Source organism: Giraffa tippelskirchi, chromosome 1, assembly GCF_054371585.1.
Source record: "Giraffa tippelskirchi isolate mGirTip1 chromosome 1, T2T-mGirTip1v1.2.pri, whole genome shotgun sequence".
Lineage (NCBI taxonomy): Eukaryota > Metazoa > Chordata > Mammalia > Artiodactyla > Giraffidae > Giraffa > Giraffa tippelskirchi.
The window spans coordinates 132,553,520-132,574,848 of NC_137275.1; positions in this window are offsets into that span (position 1 = coordinate 132,553,520).

The window sequence follows — 21,329 nt, forward strand, 5'->3', positions numbered from 1 at the left end:
TGTCTTGCTCTGGAACTTATTGTCTCTTGGGTGGAGCTTGGTTTCAGTGAATTTATGGAAGCTATTGGATGGTCTCTTATTAATTAATGTTTCCCCTGGCTTTCAGTCTTATTCTTGCAGTAGCCTCAAGACTTCTCCTTCCATACAGCCTCAATAATAAAACTTTTAGGTTAATGGTGAAAAGATTCTCCACAGTGAGGGATACCCAGAAAGGTTCACTGAGTTACATGGAGAGATGAGGTGGGGGGGGTGGGTTGAGGTGACCAGGAGGGGAAGAGGGGAATTCAAATGTGGAGAGAACAATCTAGCCAGTAAGCACTTCCCTCTGTGCTTTCCACAGTTTGGAACCCTCAGAGTGATTCACAGAGATACATAGAGAGGGGGGAGGAAGGTAATAGAGGTGAGCATGAGTAGAAAGGGAGGAATTAAGAGGGGAGAGAGAGATCTGGGCAGTATCCTGTTCCTGAAGTGTTGTCCGGTACCCAGAACACCCTCAGAGATTCACAGAGTTGGGTTGAGAAGAGAAGGAGGAGGGTGGGAGATAGAGGTTCCCTGGGGGAGAAGAAAGAGCATCAATAGGGGGAGAGAGTGATCAGGCCAGTGATCACACTCCTGAGTAAAAATGGGTCCTAAAGATTGGGTTCTTAAATGTACAAAGTTGATATCAAATATGTAAAACAAAGATTAAAAATCTAGAGTAGAGGTTAGACTCTTATAAAACTTACAATCTAAAAAAAAAAGAAAAAAGGAAACAGTGTAAAAAGAAAAAAAACAGTAAAACAGTAAAAAAAGAAACAGTAAAAAAATGTAGAACAGGAAAAAAAACATTAAAAAAAAGAAAACACAAAAGGTATAAGATATATGTATGTAGTTTGCTTCAAAAATAGGGTTTTTTTTTTTTTTGCAAGTTAATAGTGGGTTATGAAAATGAAAGTTAAAGGTGTAATAGAGGACTTGAAGAAAAAGGAAAGAAGAGAAAAAAAAATTTTTTTTATTTAAAAAAAAATTAAAAAAAAAAATAATAATAATAGTAAAAAATATATATATCCCGGACTTTCTCTGGAGCTGTTGTGAGCAGTGTGGGATCTGCTCACTTTTAGATAGATCCTTATTCCTGCTTATACTTTTCAAGATCTATAGGTCCTTTTTAATGCAGTCGGTATTAACTACAGGGATCTTAATCTGTTGGCCTGTCCCTTCCAAAGCGCTTCCCTGTGTTTATTTGGCTTTTGTTTGGAGATCTCTTCAGTATCTAATTTCCGCCCTGCAACAAAGCGGTGGAGGTGATCTCTTTAGGTTCGCTTGTTCAATCGTGCTGTGGGGAGGAAGGAACACTGCAATTCTGGCGTGTGTGTGGTAAGCTCGCAGTGTCTCGGCCGCACTGGGTTCGCCCCCGCTCACGGCGTGTGTGCTTTCCCCGTCTACCCTGCTCAGGCTTCAGGTTACTCGGCCGGGGAGCGGGCCCTGAGCTGCGTGCACTTCCCAGGTCTAAGCCGCTCAGGTTCAGGCTCCCGGTTACTCCACAAAGGCGCAGACTCGGTTTCGCCCGCGGCTTGTGCCGTTCCCGGTCGGAGCTGCCCAGGCGGCCAGAAGTTTGGCGAGGGCGCTGTCCCCTGTTGGGGCGGTGCGGCTTATCACCACCCTGGTCCCCGCCTCGGTTTACGGGCGCGCCCGGCTCCGGTGTGCTTTGTGTCGGTTCTGGGGAGCTGGTCTCTGGCTGCGACCCTCCCGGCGGCTGTCGACCCTCCGGGATCTCAGGCAGTCTTTGCTTAGAAACTGGGAGCCTGTTTGCAGTTTGGTAGGGGGTGCCCTCTCTGGAGCCGAGTTTGCCCCTTTCCGGCTCTGGCGGGCCCCGCCTGCCCGCTGTGTCCGGCGGGGGATGGGGCGGTCCGCAGCCGGCTAGCTCTCCTCTGGTATCGCTCAGTCCTTTGTTCTGTGAGCGGGCCGGCAGTGCCTTAGAGTTGGGCTTTTCGCGGGATAGTTCTCTCTCTCTCTCGCTGTCCCACAGTTTAGGTTACTATCTCACGTTAGCTCCCTCAGATCGCCCTCGGGGCACTCGGGCCCGGTCCTTACCCTAGGCAATGCCGCCCGCTCCTCTCCGTTCAGCCCCCACTTGCTGGTGGCGGATGATGCGAGCGTCTGGGGTTCTTTGCTGGGAGTTGCTTTAGGCACGTAATCTGTGGATTTTATTTATTTTTTCCTCCCAGTTACGTTGCCCTCTGAGATAAAAAATCCTCCCCCACACCCGCCGGTGAGAGGGTTTCCTGGTGCTTGGAAATTCCTCCTCTTTTACGACTCCCTCCCCGGGACGGGTCTCCGTCCCTAACTCTTTTGTCTCTCTTTTTATCTTTTATAATTTCTCCTACCTCTTTTGAAGATAATGCGCAGTTTTTGTGAAAGCCTGACGTCCTCAGCCAGCCTTCAGAAGTAGTTTTGTGAAGTTTGGTCAGCGTTCAGATGTTCTTTCGATAAATTTGTAGAGGAGAGAGTGGTCTCTCCGTCCTATTCCTCCGCCATCTTAGCCCCGCCTCTATTGGTGAATTTTTAAAAATTTTTGGAGAAACATCCCTTTTTCTCTTAGCTTTTCCAGAAAATATGACTCTAGTATGTCAGAAGAGTCCTATATGTGGAATTCTAATAAAGCAGACTACCTCAATAGATTAAATAGGAGAATTTGTAATCATCTTAACAAATATTTATTGAGTGATAATATTGACTACAGAATTTTGCTAAAAGAGAGAGTAGAAAGTATAATCAACAGTCAGGCCTCCCAGATGGGAAGACACAGTTGTAATATTATTAGAAAATAATATTATAGTTCAAAATAGTAAATAATTAAACACCAACATGATTCATTGATGCTTTTAAAGGATTGATGCTTTTGAAATGTGGTTCTGGAGAAGACTCTTGAGAGTCCCCTGGACAGCAAGATCAAACCAGTCAATCCTCAAGGAAATCAACCCTGAATATTCATTGGAAGGACTGATGCTAAAACTAAAGCTCCAATACTTTGGCCAAATGATGCAAAGAGCCGACTCATTGGAAAAGACAGACCTGATGCTGGGAAAGACTGAAGGCAGAAGGAGAAGGGGGTGACAGAGGATGAGATGGTTGAATGGCTTTGACTCAATGGACATGAGTTTGGAATGACTCAATGGACATGAGTTTGAGCAAACTCCAGGAAATAGTGAAGGGACAGGGAAGCCTGGTGTGCTGCAGTCCATGCGGTTGCAAAGAGTTGGACATGACTGAGAGGCTGAACAACACCACCAAATACATATAATAAGAACTCAGAAATGGAGGAGACTGATATAGCTCTAAAGGTAATTTAGGCTGGACTATTAGATATTTCTCCATAAGAGTCAAAAAGAATCATATTGCCTACTTTAGTAATCTACATTTGGAAAAAGATGCAGCACTTTATGCCAAAACTGCTTTGCTGTGAATACATTTCTGAAGCTTTGTTTCATAGTATAAACTATGAAAAAATAAAAAGAGCAGAAGATTTTAAGAGTGTGTTCCAGTGATCCCTGACAATATTGTGAATTAGACAATGAGGGTATTTTTGCTAACTCTAGTTGTCTTATCTGTTATTTTACCAATACTGGCCATATAATGTCCAAGGAAAGCCTCTCAAATATCCAATTCTCCACTAGTTGTTGACACATTAGTTTAAACTTAGTCATTATGTAAATGTGCCCTGAGGTTTAGTTACCCTTAGGAAATGCAAGATTTTGTCCCTTACCAAAGCCGCATTAATGTCAGAAATTTTATGTCAGAAATTAGATAGGGGATACGTTTTGGGAAATATTTAGAAGAACTATAAGGGTATACATTTCTATCCTTATGCCCTTGCCCCTTGCCCCCCTGCTCTCCTGCCTGGGAGCAAGGACACAGCAATGAGTAGTAGTAACAGCTTAGACAGGAAGCCAGGTGGCCTGGGTTGGAATTCCGACTCTGTTGTTAATTATCTGTGTGACCTGGAGCCTTCTTAACATCTTTGTGTCCTAGTTTCCTCATCAGAAAAGTGTTGTGTATATATACACAACATATATAAATAACAATATCTGTGATATAGTTGGCATTTCCATCCTGTGAAGATTCAGTGATGTTATCCATGTAAAATGCTTAGCACTTCTGGCAAGCAATATGCCCTTACCAAGGATTAAATGCTTCCCAGATAGCTCAGCTGGTAAAGAATCTGCCTACAATGCGGGAGACCTGGGTTCCATCCCTGGGTTGGGAAGATCCTCTGGAGAAGGGAAAGGCTACCCACTCCAGTATTCTGGCCTGGAGAATTCCAGAATTCCTGACAGACTTTATTTTGGGGGGCTCCAAAATCACTGCAGATGGTAACTGCAGCCATGAAATTAAAAGACACTTGCTCCGTAGAAGAAAAGTTATGACCAAACTAGACAGCATATTAAAAAGCAGAGACATTACTTTGCCAACAAAGGTCCGTCTAGTTAAAGCTATGATTTTCCCAGTAGTCATGTATGGATGTGAGAGTTGGACTGTAAAGAAAGCTGAGTGCCGAAGAATTGATGCTTTTGAACTGTGATATGAGAGAAGACTCGTGAAAGTCCCTTGGACAGCAAGGCAATCCAAACAGTCCATCCTAACGGAAAGCAGTCCTGAATATTCATTGGAAGGACTGATGCTGAAGCTGAAACTCCAATACTTTAGCCACCTGATATGAAGAACTGACTCATTTGAAAAGACTCTGATGCTGGGAAAAATTGAAGGCGGGAGGAGAAGGGGACCACAGAGAATGAGATGGTCGGATGGCATCACCGACTCAATGGACATGAGTTTGAGTAAGCTCTGGGAGTTGGTGATGGACAGGGAGGCCTGAGGTGCTGCTGTCCATGGGGTTGCAAAGAGTCAGACATGACTGAGCGACTGAGCTGAACTGGATTGAAGGATTAAATAGTAATCTGGGAACAGCACTAGTCATGCTAATAAAGTGCCATTGCACACACACCACACTAACAATAGTAGTAATCCCCTGCTCCTTCATGTTTGACATACACTCCAGAACACGAGTGACATCCTACTAGTGGTTCTGATATGGTGTGGTCAAACTCTGATGGAAGTTTAGTACTTTCTACCTGCACAATAGCATTCTAATAGCTCTATTATCAATGAGTCTCTTTAAAATGCTTTATGAGAAGCACATCCGTGTGCCTCTAGAGTTGCTTTAGTTGCCTGAAAATTTAGGCATGGAACTGGTTCTCTCCTGAGTAACAGCTTCATTGTGTCGTATGTCGCCAGGAAGTGCCTAGGTGTCTGTCCTGCAGCCTGGGGCATGGGAGAAGCAACTCCTTTTCCTTATGGGACCATGTTTCTTCACATGCTGTGATCTAGCCTCAGAATAAAGAGCCCCCATGCCTACCTCTTCTGATTTGATGTTACCATATAGTGAGGAATATGGATCACAAAGGTAGCATAAAACATCTGATTCGAGGGCAGCCAACCATTTATCGCCACATTATCTGCTTCTGAAAAAGAGACTACAAGAGCTGTTGTCCCCACCCCTCCTCCCTTTCCCAACAGATAAAATTTGGTGAGATATTAACATCTAAATTACAGCACTCTTTATTTTCATTCTTTTCTGTTCCGGAGGCTTTGAAATGCATTAGACTGTTTCAAACTGTCTTCTGGGGAAGCTTAATAACACCTCATGCTTTTATGTGGGTCTTTCCCAATGCAACAACCTGCTGTCACTCCCTGTGTCCACAGAGGGGAATATCAGTGATTGCTGGCAATTCGGGATCTTGCTTGCCCATATGTCAACACAAATTCAACCTTACAGGTGCTTTCAGCCCAACAACTTGAACTAAATAAAAGGTAAAATTTTCGCTCTCCTCCACCTGTGAATACCCTGGGTGTTTAGACCCTTTCTCGCCTGCTCTCTTCCTGTCGGCATACCTGTAATATGAACACAAGATAGGCTTTTAATTAGCAAGTTGGAAGGAATGAAGCCATGCTGTCACTGGGCCTGTTGAGGCCTGTTTTCCATGAACAGTAAGTGAAGAAGTGTGTTATCTAACAAGAAAGCCTTACTGCCCCTGCCTCCCCCAGCCATGGTCACACTTTTGGCCATACTGTGTGACTTGTAGGATCTTACTTCCCAACCAGGGGTTGAACTTGGGGCCCTTGGCAGTGAGAGATCATAGTCCTAACCACTGCACCACCAGGGAATTGCCTAACTGTTCTTTTAAGGCCCAGCTCAGATGGGGCCTTTTTTCTATGTTTTTTCATAATACTTTGTCCTTTCTCCACCGTCCTCTGAGCTAGTGAGCAAATGAGTTTGCCCATCTTTCTTTCTCAGAATTGTACGTATAACTCTAATATAGATTTATTAGTTTGTGCCTATGTCCTGTTTGCTAGTCTATGATGACATAGTTACTTTATTTTTTTCAAATTCATTTTTCTTGGAGTATAGTTGATTTACAATAGTGTATTAGTTTCAGTTGTACAGCAAAGTGAACCAATTATACATATACCCTGTATTCAACTCTTTTTTTTTTTTGCAATTCTTCTCCCATATAGGTCATTACAGAGTATTGAGCAGAGTTCCTTCTGCTACCCAGTAAGTTCTTATTGGTTATCTGTTTTATATACAGGAATATGTATATTTCAGTCCTAATCTCCCAATTTATCCCTCTTCCATTTCCCCCTCGGTAACCATAAGTTTGTTTTCTACACCTGAAACAGTTATTTTATTTCCATTTGTACCATTTGTACAAATGTGCAAATTCATCTATGGTACCATAGGGCTGATATGTAAGAAATCATCAGTTAATTGATTGCTGAATTAAAGTGACCTAAAATTTTAGATTATATATGCAATAATAAGTAGAGCTTAAATATATTTAAAACCTTCTTCTCGTGTCTACTACCTGAATAAAAAGCTTGCTTGAACAAATTACCGAAGCACTGACTTAGTGACATTAATATTACAACAGCTATCATTTATTGAGTGTTACTTGTACCAGGAACTATCATAGGTACTTACCACAACTCCATGTAAATGATGAATTATTATGCCTATTTTAAAACTGAGGAAACTGAGGCTCAGAAAGGGTAAACAACATCTGTGAGATTGTGAGGTTAGTAAATTGCAGGATTCTCTAGAGACACAAAACCAATAGGATCTATCTGTCTGTCTGTCTGTCTATCTCTCTAGCAAGAGAAAGAAAGATAGAGAGATTTAAGGAACTGGCTCATGCAGTTGCAGGGGCTGGCATGTCTAAAATGAAATCTGTAGGTGAATTGACAGGCTGGAAATTTAAGTAGGAGCTGATCTTGAAGTCTCGAGTCTGAATTCCACAAGACAGCAAGTTGGAAATTCAGGTGGGGTTTCCATGTTGCAGTCTTGAGGAAAATTCCTTCTCTTTTGGGAAAAAGCCATTTTTGTTTTGGACACCCTCCACTGATTGGATGAGGCCCACCCACGTAGCAGAAAATAATCAGCTTTACTTAAAGTCTGCTGATTTAAATGGTTGATCACATCTAAAAAATACCTGCACAGCAACATCTAGACTGGTGTTTGACCAAACTAGTGGCAGTCTGAAGCCTCCATTCTCTATCCACAGTGCCATGGCCTTCCAGATGTTTGTTTAGCCCTCCACGGACTTTGTTCTGCTCTTTTTCTCTCTTGTAAGCCATGTACCCTCTGATTTGGCTTGTACTCACTGCGAAATCTCCCACTTTTAACCTACTAAACATACTCTCTTCTTACTTTGGTTCTCCTCTCAACTACTCTATTTACTTACTCTTCCGCAGCTCACAATACCTCACTCCCAAGATATTTGCAGCTGCCCCCAATTCCATATGTGGGTGACAGTGCAGGTGGAGTGCTGAAAATTCCGAGAACTGAAATGCAAACTAGAGTAAAACTCCCTTATGCCATTTTCAGTAGTGTTGCGCTCATATTCCCAAGGAGCATGATGTGAAGATAAAGATACTGATCATGCTATTTAGTGTTGCAGAGGTTAACCGTTTTGTGGCTGTGAATGAATCTTAAGTCCTCTTGGAACTTGTAGAACAAACCTTAAAATGCATCAAAGAAGGCCATCTATCTGTAAGCCCTTCAAAAGGGATGGATAAAAAGGCTTTTAATATGTTGGTCATCTTTAAAATGTTAACTTGTTAATTTATTCATTCAAAAGTATTTATTGAGTGCCTACAAGGTACTAGCTACTATGTGAGGTGCTAGGGCTACCGTGGTGAACAAGAAATATAAATCCTTGCTCTTGGGGTATGCTATGTTGTGCTTAGTCACTCAGTGGTGTCCAATTCTTTGTGACCGTATGGACTGTAGCCCACCAGGCTTCTCTGTCCATGGGGATTCTCCAGGCAAGAATACTGGAGTGGGTTGCCATGCCCTTCTCCAGGGGATCTTCCCAACCCAGGGTTTGAACCCAGGTCTTGTGCATTGTGGGTGAATATTTTTACCATCAGGGTAGCCCCAAAATACTGGAGTGGGTAGCCCATCCCTTCCCCAAGACATCTTCCAAACCCAGGAATCAAACTGGGGTCTCCTGCATTGCAGGCAGATTCTTTACTAGCTGAGCTATCTGGGAAGTCCCCTCTTTGGATATATTCTACTCTGAAAGGAGACGTAGAAAATAAAACAGATCATTACAATGTCATGTGATGGAAATTCTGCTGGAAGAACTAGAGCATGCTGTGAGAAGAGATGGGGAGGATTATGTATTAGTCTGCCAGGGCTGCCATAACGAAATACCCCAGAACTTAACAACAGAAATTTACTTTCTCATGGTTCTGGAGGTTGGAGATTAAAGATCAAGGTTGGCAGAACTGGATTCTCCTAAGCATGCAGATTCTTCTTGACATGCAGATGGTTACCTTCTCACCGCACCCTCACATGTCCTTTTCTCTGGGTGTGCCAAGAAGTTGGTCACTTAAACTCCTGATTTGGCTCTTCTTTGAATTCTTCTTCACTCTCCTACTAGATACATTATCTGTTCTTAAGTAAATAGGAGTTATTTGAGGGCAGGAACTATCCTCTATTCTATATACTCTACTATATTTAAGAGGCATGTTGAGTGAAGATCTAGAGTTCAGATTTCAAGGGTCAAGCTGCCTGAACTTGAAGCCCAGCCCAGTCACTTACTAGATGCATGAACTTGGACAAGCCATTTATCTTCTCTTTGCTTTGATGCCCTGATTTTTTAAAATGGGTATAAAATAATTATCTGTCTTGTTGAGCTGTTGTGAAGATTAAATGAATTACTTTAAGGAAAACACTTAGAAGAACCCCTGGCATGCTTGAAGTACTCATTATTCTAGTTGTCCCATTCACAAGGACTTATCCTGTCCATGTGAGCATCTCATTCTACATATTATATTGTCTCTATTGAAATGGTTTAAATTATTTTGAACTTTGTACTACAGCAACTAAACTTTGGTCCTGTCAAAATCAGCCCTTGGTAGCAAGCAAACTGGGGTTATATGGGTCTTTAGAGGCTACTCAGCGTTAGAGATTGTATGTGAAAGTAAGGAATTCTCAGGATGACGGAGAAGGTCGGATTAAGAAAACGTGGATTCAGTAGTGCAGGAATGGTTTCTTCCTGTGTCACCTAACGTCAGAGCAAATTTATTTGAGTTCTCTAGGCTTGCTGCTGCATCTGAGATGATGGGTATTACAATATAAATGCATATGTAGCAGCTAAACTTGCTTAGATAAAATACTTCTGGGTACATTGCTGAAAGCATTATCCTTCAGGTTACTGAAACGACAAGTGCTCTTTTTGTGGGTTTTTCTTTTGAGAGGGTGGTTTGTATACATTTTAAGAACATCTTTATTGAGAAACAATTTATGTATCATAAAATGCAGTCTAGATTTATAGTGTATATTTCAATGGATTTTAGTATTTTAACAAACTTGTGCAACCATCACAACTAATTCCAGAATATTTCCATCACCCCAAAAAGACACTCCACATTAACAGTCCCTCCCTTTTCTTCTCCTTTCCTCCCTCCCTCCTCAATCCTAGGCAATCTCTCACCTTTCTGTCTCTAAGAATCTGTCTACTCTAGATTTGTATATAAATGGAACAATGGACAATGTGGTCTTTATAGCTGCTTTCTTTAACTTAGCATAATGTTCTCAAGGTTCCTCCATGTTGTATCATGTATTAGGATTTCATTCCTTGTTATAGCTGGGTAGCTATCCATTACATGGATATGCCACATTTGTTGATCTGTTCATCAGTTGAAGGAAAGAGTGTTTCCACTGTTGCACTGTTGTAAGTAATGACGCTATGATCATTTGCAGACATTTTCTTGGTATGCATGTGTGTGTGTGTGTGTGTGTGTGTGTGTGTGTTTTCTTGCATATATACCTAGAAGTGTAATTTATGTGCATTTTTAGGCCATATTAATATGACTTGAATATTTTTATAAAGGAGTAAATTCAAAGAACTATGCTGCATAGAAAGATCCCAACAAGAAAAACCTTCCTGAAGGTTCAAGATATCTTCAAATCTTTTTCTCAGCTGTTTCCACCACTGTGTTCTGAAGAAGCAAGCAAAGATAATTCCCATTTTACAGATGAGGGAATAGGTTGTGCTGAGAAACTTGAGTTTAAATCACATATCAGTCAAATGGGAGAGAAAGAAGAATAACCATTGTTTGTATGTTTTTTCCGAAATTCTAGCTGCTGCTTTAATAGTCAGAAGCTGTCATGGCCCACGGGATGTCACATCTGATGTCTCCAGCTAGATTCCAAGCTTTTTAGTGCAAAGATCGCCTCATATATTTTTCACTGTTTGTGTCTACTGGAGTGACTTACACTGAGGGTATTCAGTAGGAATTTTCTGATGACAGTTATTCTGATGACCTTCCTTCCTGTTTAGTCAAAAGAGACCACAATCAAACCCTTTTCAAGAAGACTTTTATTTGCAATTTATCAGGCATTTAATGTAGATGATGTCTTCATGATATATATCAGTATGTTGAAAGAATTACCAAAATATTTATATATTGTATTAAGGGATAGACATTAACTGAGGCTGAATATTTTATAGTATGTAATATTGGTAATAATTTATAAAGAGAAACTTAGTGTGCTAATTGTCTAACTTTATCCCTTTCTTTCCTTTTAGCTGTACTGACACCCAGTCTAGCACTGGAACTGATCCTGATGTTTTTCCTATTAAAACTTAAAGGGATCTGATGGTTCATGGCCCAGTTTAGTTTAATATTTTCCTTACTGGTTTTGGTTTGCTAGGTTAAGTAATGACACCTTTGACCTTAAACTTAACTTTGAAAATGGAGAGCATTTGAGGATTTGAGAATGTGTCCAACACAAGCTAAATGTGCCAGGGCTTCTTGTAGAGCTGAAAGTGAGAAGGACATGTATAATCATTGCCCTGACTTCTCCCTCTCAGAGTGACAGTCATTCTTACCCTTTATCTACAGGTTTTTATTTGTTAGGAGGTTAGTTGAGTATGAGACGAGACAAACATGAGACTGGATAGGAATGAAGGAGACAGAGAGTGAAGTGCCCAGTCAAGCTGACCTCTTGCCTTCTTTCCTGTTATCTTGTTTGACTCCTGGCCAAAAACTTTTATCCTGAAGTTAGTGAGTAAATCATAACAGACAGGATTAGACATTTCAGTTACTGGTCCCAATCCTAGATGCAGCTTTAGTCGTATATTCATACCTAGATGCAGCTTTAGATGCAGCTTTAGTCGTATATTCATACTTAGCAGCGTATAAGAGATTAATTTTACATGCCAAGATCTCTGTACATGGAAATATTAATGCCAGAGGCTCTAGAATGGCTTCAACAGAAAATGATAAGTATGTAAAATAGAGTGAACGTATTGCTTTGAATGAACTCAAATACTTTGAGTTATCATTGGCAATTATCTTGAAAACTCAGGTCACAGACAAAATTAATACTATAGAATGTATACTGTAGAATCACAAGCTTTTCTCAGTCATTCAGTCCAGATATCATGTGCATATAATAATAAGTTCACTGGTCCAGTTTTAGCTTCCTAATAAGCCTTCAGAATTAACTCATAAATACAAGTTACTGGTTCCATAGTCCTACAATTTAAGATGAAGCCATTTTCTAATGATATTACATAGTTTAATGGTTGGACATCATACTTCCAAGGTGTCTCCATGTGTGCATGAGTGCTAAGTCGCTTCGGTCATGTCTGACTCCTTGTGACCCTATGTACCATAGCCCACCAGGCTCCTCTGTCCATAGATTCTCCAGGCAAGAATACTGGAGTGGGTTACCATGTCCTCCTTTAGGGGATCGAGCCCACGTCTCTATGTCTCCTGCACTGGCAGACGGGTTCTTTACCACTAGTGCCACGGGGGAAGCCTGGTGTCTCCATAGTCTGTGGCAATAGGAACTGGAAAATTCAAAGCACCCATGCTTCTATCCTAACAGATAAAAGAAGTATAATTTCTTTTTAAGAAAATTAAGGCTAAGAGTAATCAGAAGTTTATTTTTTTAATTTTATTTTTCGGCCACATGGCATGTGGCATCTTAGTTCCTTGACCAGGGATTGAACAGGCACCCCTTGTACTGGAAGTGTGGGATCTTACCTACTGGGCTGCCAGGGAAGTCCCCAAAGAAGGATATTTTAGTGACTGACTTATAAAAGTGAATTATATTTTTGCCAGAGAGAAGTAGAAAGACAAGTAATAATGTCTGATTATATTCTAATGGTATTTCACTTTAGTCAGCTTAATTCACTTCACAAAGAGGACATAATCAGTTTTACTTCCTAATCACCTTCTTGAAATTCATTATTGCTTGGAGGGCACTGCTTTACTATCATTGATTTTTTTATATTGGGAAAATTTCCAACCGTGTGAGTTTGTGATCCTATCTTATGAAAGCCCCAGCACACCACAGACTCTTTTGGCTGGCACAAATGAGTTCAACCTGAAAGGCTACAGCCAGAGTTTACTCTTTGCAAAACCAGATTTCTGCTAGTGTGGCTCTGCACGTTTCATCAGCCACTTGGAGTAACATGGTCCTTGGTGTATTTTTTTTCTCCCAGATACCAACAGGAAAAGAATCTGAAATATAGCTAAGTGCTCTTGACATGGCAGTCTGTTGATGTAACTGGAGAAGCTTCTGATTCTGATAGAGGTCACAGGGGTGTGCTAGCCAATGATTGGGTAGAGATAGAGGTTTCTTCTCACAGAGAGAAGGAGCTATAACATGAAGACCATGGTCTCTGCTTTATTATCTCTGAAAATGTAAAGGGCACCAAGTTCATTAGCCCAGATGGGTTGAAATTTCTGATAATGACTGGACATTTGCAAGCAAGAAAAAAAACAAAAAGGTAACAAGATGAAACAAAGGCATGAGGGGAAGACAAGACAGCCTGTGTTCTCTGAAATGCAAGAAAAGAAAGGTGGGGGCATGTGATGGTTCCCAAGGTCCCCTGGAGAAGGGAATGGCTACTCACTCCAGTATTCTTGCCTGGAGAATTCCATGGACAGAGGAGCCTGGCAGGCTACAGTCCATGGGGTTGCAAAGAGTAAGACACGACTGAGTGACTAACACTTTCACACTTTTCAGATTTAGAGGGGATTTCAGGAGTCAGATCTACCTGTGACCTCCAGAGCCCGAAACCAAGAGAGATGCAAAAGGTGGCAAACAAGGGATCAAAGACCAAATCAACAGTCAACCCCCAGATTCAGAGTAAGCACTTCTCTAAAGGGGCTGAACTCAGAGGAAGGAAACTGAAGTCACCAAGGCTAAGCAGATAGGACCAGACATTTAAGAGACAGAGTCTGGAGGGAGTTCCTAAGGAGATGGAGGGTGACTTCATGTGTGTCCCATTAGGGCTGGAGGGAGAGGCTAAGAAGAGCATAGAGCACTTACATGTGTAAAGAGAACAAAGATCAGTGGCTTCCAAAGAGATCCTGACTGTGGACAGATATTAGGGAGGTTGATCATTTGCATGTGCATAAAATATCTAGGAAGAGACCTAGAGACTAGTAGGATTGATTATCTCTGAGGAGGGAGACTGTGTGACATTTCCTCCAGAAAGAAGAGTTTTCACTGTATTCTGGTTGTTTTTTGTTTTGTTTTGTTTTAATTCTGAGCTACATAAATATACCTAACAAAAGTTGTGTTTTTTAAAGAAAATTAAGTTTTTAAAGTTAAGTTTTAAAATTTAAGTTAAATTTTAATTTTAAAATGTAAAATTAAATTAAAAATTAAAGTGTTTAAATTGAAAATTTAAGTTTAATTTTAAAATTTAAAGTTAAGTTTTAAAATTTAGTTTTCAAAATCAAGTTTTTAAAGAAAATTAAGTAAAATTGAAAAGAAAAAAAATTCTTCCAAAAAGAGTGGGAACAAAAGGGTAGGGAAGAAAAGAGAAGTCAAATATTAACGGGAGATAAGAGACCATTTTCTTCATGATTTATTTTTAGTTGGTAAATTCATGAATGTTTCTAAGGCCAGCAAGTATGGGTCATCTTTGCTATTTCCGTCATGAATTAAAAAGTGAAGGTATAAAAATGTATCAATGTCCCTATTCTTCTTTAAAAGAGTATTTTATTTTAAGTATAACCATGACTGAAAAATTGGGCCCATAATCAAGTGAGAATTATATATAAACAATCTGCTGGTCACTTAACAGCATATTTGGTTATTCATAATAAATCACTGTTATAGAAAAACATTTCTAGTTTCACACTGATGCATTTTTTAAAAATGCTGAAATCACACCAAATCTTAAAAGCTGCTGCTGGAAATATGTGGTCCAACCCAGATAGCACATAATGATACTTGACATAACATTAACATAGTAATCTGTATAAGACAAAGAGTGAATATATACTGAGGAGTGTTAACTAAAGAAGGTTAAACATGGTAAATCTTGGAAGTATTATGGGAAATGCATCTCTCTCCATTTACTATGAAAAGTTTTCTTGGAGAAGAGAAATTACTATTGAATGAACAAAGAGAGGAGAGGGAATGCCAGGCATGTAATACCTGGGAACATTCAGAGATGAACGAGGGAAAACTAGGTAAAGCCCAAATAAGTAGATGTTCTAGGGGAAATGAATTGTCCAGAGGATGAAAAGCTGGAAGAGAGCCTAGCAAAGACGTGGGAGAAGAGGCTGGAGGAAGAGGCAGGATAGAACACACATCATGTTCAATGGAATACGACTCAGCTATAAAAAAGAACAAAATGTTGTGACGTGCAGCATCATGGATTCAACTAGACATTATCATATGAAATAAAGTAAGTCAGAAAGAGAAAGACATACATATATATTATATTGCTTATATGTGGAATCTAAAATATGGCACAAATTAACCTATCTACAAAACAGAAATAGACTCACAGACATAGAGATCAGATTTGTGGTTGCCAAGGGAGAGGTGGGGGAGAGGGATGGACTGGAAATTTAAGGGTGGTAGATGCAAACTATAACATTCAGAATGTATAAACAAGGTCCTACTGTATAGCACAGGGAACTATATCCAATCTCCTGAGATAAACCATAATGGAAAAGAATATTTTAAAAAGAATGTATATATGTGTAAAACTGAGTCACTTTGCTGTACAGCAGAGATTGTTACAACATTGTAAATCAATTATACATCAATTTTAATAAAAGAATACATGCATGTTCAGAATGTCAAGCTGCACAGTCCCCTAGCGAATGACAAGACTATGAACAAGCATGTTGGCAAGAGATTGTGAATGGGATGAGGAAACAGATGAAGCGAGTGTTTCAATAAAAAATTGATCAGTAGTGTCAGGGCTGCATAAGATACAAGAAAAATAAGGACCTACTAGAATCCTTTCATTCATCAGCCATGGGTGACTGGGGACCTTAAGAGCAGAGGCAGGGCAGGGGGGAGCAGGAACAGACTTTTATGATTTGCAAGCTGGGTGAGAGTTGAAGAAGTGGAGACATTGAGTGCAGGCAAATCTTAAAAAGAAGCATGGCTGTGAAGGAAATAAGGAATATGAATGGCTAAAAGTGTCAAGAGGGGATTTGTTTCATTTTGTAGATGAGAGGATATTGAACGCTACATGGAAATGAACAGCAATGAGAGACTGACCCCTATCTTGAGTTAGTGGTACAGTAAGGTGGCTAAGCGTGACAGCTATGAGCACAGGAGAATTGGCCTTGGAAAGAAGACGTTGTTTACAGAGAAGGGAGGAAGAACTAAGTTTTTAATTCACATCCTATGGCCTCTACCTCAGCTTAAGCACCTTCAGTCCTTAAGGATGTATTGTATTATTTTCATGCATGTTTAGTCCAGAACCCTTACATATATCTGGATATCCTGAACACTCATGGGACCATTTGCATGCTGGCTCTTCAGCATCTGGTGAAAACCCAACTAAAAGGGATTTAGAGAGTTCTAGGATCAACACTTTAGTTAAAAGTACAGCAGTGAATGTTCCTAATTGAGGTTGAACAAACCATCCCCCTTGAGTCCCACTTCTGAGCTCCAAGTCCCTGTGGCCAATTCCAGGGACCCAGGAACATAGAGAATTATTCACAAAAACTCCTAAGACCAGGCCAGTAGAAAACTCCTTTTGACCAGAGGTCCCCAACCTTCTTGGCACCAGGGTCTGATTTCATTTAGGACAGTTTTTCCATGGACCGATATGGAGAGGATGGTTTTAGAATGATTCAAGCACATTACATTAATTGTGTTTCTATTATTATTGAAACTTTATTTATTTATATTTCTATTATTATTGCATCAGCTCCACCTTAGATCATCAGGCATTAGATTTCAGAGGTTGGGGACCCCTGCTCTAGACAATGCTATAAGGAATCTGGGTTGTATACCCAGTAAGGGAGAAGGTGGGCCCAGTCTCTCTCCTGGGGCCCATTTAGGTCCGGAAGCTCCAGAGCCAACCAGCTGAGGACCAAGGTCAGAGCTGTGCCTATTAGAATGAAAACTCTGTGGGGGGCAGGTGCTTTGCTTGTCTTTAGTCCCTGGCATACACTAAAACATGAACTGAATAAATGGAAGCATTCTCCCTATAGCACCAGCACAGAAACTTGGTGATGGTTCTGCTGAGCTCTTACTAGACAGCTCACAGATGAGAGCAGGGGATCAGGCAAGTCTCTGGCAGCACAGCAGTAATGCTGGGGAACTCTGCAAAGGGATTGACAGCTGGCAGAAGGTCAGGAGTGGTCTCCAAAGGACAAGTAGGGGCATCAAGGGTTGAGATTCAAATTAGGGACGTTTGTATCCTCAACACAGAAGTAGTGTTCATCATCAGTCATGCAGAGCCTTGATTTTCTTACCTATAAAATGAAGATAATACCAACTCCACACCATGTTTAAGTGTAAAGGTCTTAGCACAGTTGGTGAAAAACTGCTGGACCTTAGACAAGAGCCTCTTTTCTTCCCATCCTCAGCACCCTGGACAGAGTAAGTTCTCATCACCAGGGAGAAGAATGTATAGTGTTTGCATGGAGTCAAGTATAGTTTCATATATGAATGCAGTAAGGTGATTATGACAGTTATTTGGCCTAAAGACTATGAGTGACAGTGAATGTAAACTCCACTGCTGACAGCCTGAATCAATACATATCAGGAGTAATGATCCATTGACTTCTAGGTGATGAGAGAAAGTTATGATGTTGTGGATGTATTATGGCTTCTTGGAATTTTTATTGCGTTCCTCATGCATTAATATAATAACAAGAAGTATGAATCATTTGTTTCTGGACTGCAAGAAGCTGCAGACCGAGATGTTGATCATTTAATGTCAGAAAGTCAGCCCTGGAAGAAAAACAACCAGCACAGTGCTATGGCACTAACTGACAAGAGCTTTTACTTTTCAGCTAGCCACATTAGGTGATTTGTCTCTGGAATTATTTGGTTCCTGTTTGGGCAAAAACACCCTTCATGTTAGAAGGGGAGTACATACGTCAATCGAATATGGGCACCGAAAATAAATTTTAAAATGGAAAATTGAGCATTATGTCCACAAACATTTTTGGTGTCCACTGTGTGCTGAACTTTGTTCTAGGCATCAGAATACAAACATTCATATCACACATTCCCTGTCATGAAGACATTTGTGCTGCAGTCACAGACGGAGCCAAATTAATGATGAATTGGAAAGCAAGATGGTAAATAGTAAGTTTAATGACAGATGACAGATTGAATAAGATGGGAGCTCAGAGAAGTGAATCTTCACACAAACTTGATGAACCATGGCAGACAATGTCCCTTGAATGTTAAAGGTTGATTAAGAATTACCTCTACATGTAGGAGAAATGTGAGGATGCGTGCCAGATCACTTCAGTCATGCCCAACTCTGTGTGACAGCACGGACTGTAGCCCGCCAGGCTCCTCTGTTCATAGGATTCCCCAGGCAAGAATACTGGAGTGGGTTGTCATGCCCTTCTCCAAGGGATCTTCCCGACGGCATGAGCCAATACATAGTTGAGAAATAGCATGGTATTTAAATGGAGAGGAGAAGAGGCCACAGGAAGGAGTTTGCTATTACATATGTTGCAAGGCCAAGGGTGTTGGGAGACAAATATGCAGAAAGAGGAAGAATTTAGGCAACAATCTGACTTGCATTTCATGTTGAGATATGTAGCCTTTATCTTTTAAGGGAATTTTATTGAAGCCATGGCTGGACATATAAGAGTTTTAGGCAGAGTTAACACGTGATTACATTTAATTATATCAATATTTCATGATGTAGTAAGCTAAAAGAAGAAGGATATTTATATACCATGGGAGTGAAGTTGACTGGGCACTCAACTCTTGAGGCAGACTCTCCTGTGATCACCTCTAGTCACTAATGGCCAGTGTTCCACCTCTCTTTGGTTTTCTCCCTGGGTGTACCATCAAGTAACATCCTGCATTCTCTTTCATGCTAGGCATACCTAATAATCTCCTGTGACTGGGGCATAAATGATGTTTGTATAATTTACATATCCATAGTCACTTGTTGAGGTTTTAAAGAAGAACACACAAAATTATCTACAAAGACTGTTAAAATATTCCTCCCTTTGCCAATCACATATATTTTTGAAGCTGGGTGTTTAAAAATCATTTACTTAACAAAAACAATGCATCTTGACAGATTGAAGGCAGAGCATATATGACAATTGAGCTGTTTTCTCTCAAGTCAGATATGAAAAAGATTTGCAAAAGATGTAAAATGAAAACATGTTTCTCCTTGAAATGTTTTGTTTCAGAAGACATATTTTCAATAAATTATTATTTATAAAGCTGGAATCAAGATTGCCGGGAGAAATATCAATCACCTCAGATATGCGGATGACACCACCCTTATGGCAGAAAGTGAAGAAGAGCTAAAGAGCCTCTTGATGAAGGTGGAAGAGGAGAGTGAAAAAGTTGGCTTAAAGCTCAACGTTCAGAAAACTAAGATCATGGCATCTGGTCCCATCACTTCATGGGAAATAGATGGGGAAACAGTGGAAACAGTGTCAGACTTTATTTTTTTGGGCTCCAAAATCACTGCTGATGGTGATTGCAGCCATGAAATTAAAAGACGCTTACTCCTTGGAAGGAAGGTTATGACCAACCTAGATAGCATATTTAAAAGTGGAGACATTACTTTGCCAACAAAGATCCGTCTAGTCTAGGCTACGGTTTTTCCAGTAGTCATGTATGGATGTGAGATTTGGACGGTGAAGAAAGCTGAGCGCCGAAGAATTGATGCTTTTGAAGTGTGCTGTTGGAGAAGACTCTTGAGAGTCCCTTGGACTGCAAGGAGATCCAACCAGTCCATCCTAAAGGAGATCAGTCCTGGGTGTTCATTGGAAGGACTGATGTTGAAGCTGAAACTCCAATACTTTGGCCACCTCATGCGAAGGGTTGACTCATTGGAAAAGACCCTAATGATGGGAAGGATTGGGGGCAGGAGGAGAAGGGGAAGACAGAGGATGAGATGGTTGGATGGCATCACCGACTCGATGGACATGGGTTTGGGTAAACTCCAGTAGTTGGTGATGGACAAGGAGGCCAGGCGTGCTGCAATTCATGGGGTCGCAAAGAGTCGGACACGACTGAGCAACTGAACTGAACTGATAAGCAGTCTGTTTCAATCTTGAATACAGAAAACATCAGTAGGTATAGCCTATATAAAAACTCCCTTTGGGCATCCTCAATAATTTTTAACAGTGTAAAGCAGTTCTTAGAACAAGAACAAAAACAAAAAATTGAGAACTATTATTCTAGAACAACCAGATGATTGAAATCTTACATTTTATTCAAACGTTTTATTTATGTTCACCAGTTTCCCTAAGCCAGAAGCAATTACTTCTTTTCTCTTAAATCCTGTTAGCACCTTATTTGTATAGTATCATTTATTACAACTTATTATGGCTTCCTTTTGTGGTCGTTTAGTCACTAAATTGTGTCTGACTCTAGCCTTTCCCTTCTCCAAGGGGTCTTTCCTGCCCAGGGATCAAACCCAGGTCTCCTGCATTGGCAGGAGGATTCTTTACTGCTGAGCCACCAGGGAAGCCCATGGCCTCTTTTACTGTGTATTAAATTTCCTATTGGACTGTAGGCTTCATGATGGTAGGATCCGTATGTTATTTGTCTTTTTGCCTCCCACCGTATCTATCACAGTTGTAGCACTAAATAAATACTAGTTTGGTGAACACAACACATAAAATGAGCCCACCAAAACTTCCATCGCTAAGACCACTCATATTTGGTGTTTGAATCATGTTTCTTAGCTACATTTTATCACCAGATCCAAATTCAGGTTGCAGGTATATCTCACTCTTTCTTCTGTCCCATGTTTCTCTTCTGAAAAAAAAAATAACATATTCTATATAGTACTAGTATCAGATATTTTTTCTCCAATTAATCAGAAGAAAAAGCATCAGTGTCCAAAAGTCTCTGGGAAATAAGCCAATATCCCAGTATTCTATCATGTTAGTCACTATTGACCGTATAAGAGAGAGAATTACAAGAGAAAAGGGAGAAAGGCAACCTTGTCTGTTGAAAATTAGGTAAGTTTTGCTTTCTGCATTCACATTCTTTGCCATCTGAGCCACCAGGGAAGCCTACATTCACATTCTTAATAGTGATTAATTAAGTTCTCATTAATCAGGGGCTATTATTGACCCTTTATTAAGGGATCATAGATATGATTCAATGAAAAACAATGGGCATCAATGAACAGTAAAGAGACAATTTAAAGGTGTTAATCTAAGTACATTCTTACAAAAGAATTTAATCCCTCCTTCCTTTATTTAAAGCAATTATTAAAATTCTTTACATGACCTGCATTGGAATTTTAGTTAAAAACAAACAAACAAAAAAC